The sequence below is a fragment of the Humulus lupulus genome, chromosome 9 (assembly GCF_963169125.1).
Source record: "Humulus lupulus chromosome 9, drHumLupu1.1, whole genome shotgun sequence".
In the NCBI taxonomy this organism is placed as follows: Eukaryota; Viridiplantae; Streptophyta; class Magnoliopsida; order Rosales; family Cannabaceae; genus Humulus; species Humulus lupulus.
In genome coordinates, this window is record NC_084801.1 from 128,462,721 (window position 1) to 128,464,841 (window position 2,121).

Consider the following 2,121-nt stretch of genomic DNA (forward strand, 5'->3'; position numbering starts at 1 on the left):
GCATAGTACTTTGGCTTGATTTAACAAAATATAAAATTTGAAAAATACTCTAAGTACCGTAGCATGCTTTCACTTATTTTGTTCATGTGTTTACATACATCTTGGTATGCTTTGCTATCGATGTACCTTATATGCCCCCCAAGTGATCGAGGAGCTTTAGGTCCTTGGTCACTTGCCTTGACCATGACCTGTGCGAACATTACTGCTCGGTAGGAAATGTAACACTTATAATACAGAAAAACAACACACGTAATGAACAAATACTTGTTAAAATAAATTTACAAAAGGTTGGCAAGAATGACTGGCTGCGCACAGTCCCTTATAATTCTCGTATCAAAAATGGACTAAGCATGTCTTTACGAGTGATCTTAAAAAGATCTTACACTTATAAGCAATTAGCCATACAACGTGGCTAACCCTTTTTCAAAACTTGTAAAAAGTATAATTAATACAAGCCAGTCCTTTAAAAAGGACTGTTTATTGGTAATACTTGCGTAGGTGTTCTTCGTTCCAATAGCGTGGAACGAGATCTCCATTTAAGCGTGCAAGCTTGTAGGTGCCTGGATGAAGGACTTCTTCAATCTGGTAAGGTCCTTCCTAGTTTGGTCTGAGTACTCCAGCAGTTGGGTCGCGGGTGTTTAAGAAAACTCGTCGAAGTACTAGATCTCCGACGTTGACTTAAAATACCGGGCGACTTTTTGCTGGTACGCAGCTACTCGGAGTTGGGCTTTTTCCTATTTCTCTTCAAGTGAGTCTAGTGACTCCATCATCAGTTGGCTATTTTGGTCCTGGTCATATGTAATTCGTCGATGTGAGGGCGGATCTAACTCGATGGGCAACATAGCTTCATACCCGTACGCTAAGGAGAACGGGGTATGACCTGTCGCTGTTCGATGAGAAGTTCTATACGACCAGAGTACTTCAGGCAGCTATTCTGGCCATGCTCCTTTAGCGTCTTCAAGTCTTTTCTTCATGGTATCTTTAAGTGTTTTGTTCACTACTTCGACTTGCCCATTTTCTTGTGGGTGTGCGACTGAAGAAAAGCTTTTGACGATTCCATGTCTTTCGCAGAAGTCTGTGAATAAGTCGCTGTCAAACTGGGTGCCATTGTCTGAGACAATTTTTCGAGGCAAACCATATCAGCAAACAATGTTCTTGATGACAAAGTCTAGAACTTTCTTGGTCGTTATGGTAGCGAGCGGCTCAGCTTCGGCCCATTTGGTGAAGTAGTCAACTGCTACGACTGCATATTTTACTCCACCCTTTCCTGTTGGCAGGGATCCAATCAAGTCTATACCCCATATTGCGAAAGGCCAAGGACTCTGCATTTGCTTTAACTCGTTGGGAGCTGCGCGCGGAATCTTGGAAAACCTCTGACACTTATCGCATTTTCGCACAAACTCCATTGAGTCCTCATTCATAGTCGGCCAGAAATAAACCTGCCTCAGAATCTTTTTTGACAAGCTCTGCCCCCCAGCGCGGTCCCCACAGAAGCCTTCATGTACTTCCCTCATTAGTTCTTTAGCCTTTTTCGGTGTAATGCATCTAAGCAGTGGCATGGAGTATCCTCTTCGGTAAAGGACACCATCGACCAGTATATACCTAGCAGCCTATCTTTGAAGAGTTCTGGCTTTGTTTCTATCTGCTGGTAGTACACCATTTGTGAGATACTCCAAGTATGGTGCCATCCATGTATCCTCCATCCAGATTTCCATATTAGTTTCATCTGCTCGTATGCTCGGCTCGCATAATCTCTCTACTGGCACTATATTCAAAGTGTCAGCGTCTTTCGCACTTGCGAGTTTGGCTAAGGCATCTGCGTTTGAATTCTGATCTCGGGGAATTTGCTGGAGGGTATACTTATCGAATTGCGCCAACAAATCTCTAGTTTTCTTTAAGTAGGCCACCATTTTGAGGCCCCGTGCTTGATACTCCCCTAAGACTTGATTCACTACCAGCTGTGAATCACTGTAGATATCAAGCACTTTTATATTCATATCTTTGGCTAACCTTAGTCCTGCGAGGAGTGCTTCATATTCGGCCTCATTGTTTGATGCGGTGAAATCGAACCTAATAGCGTAGTGAAATCGATGCCCTTCTGGCGTTATCAATATCACTCCT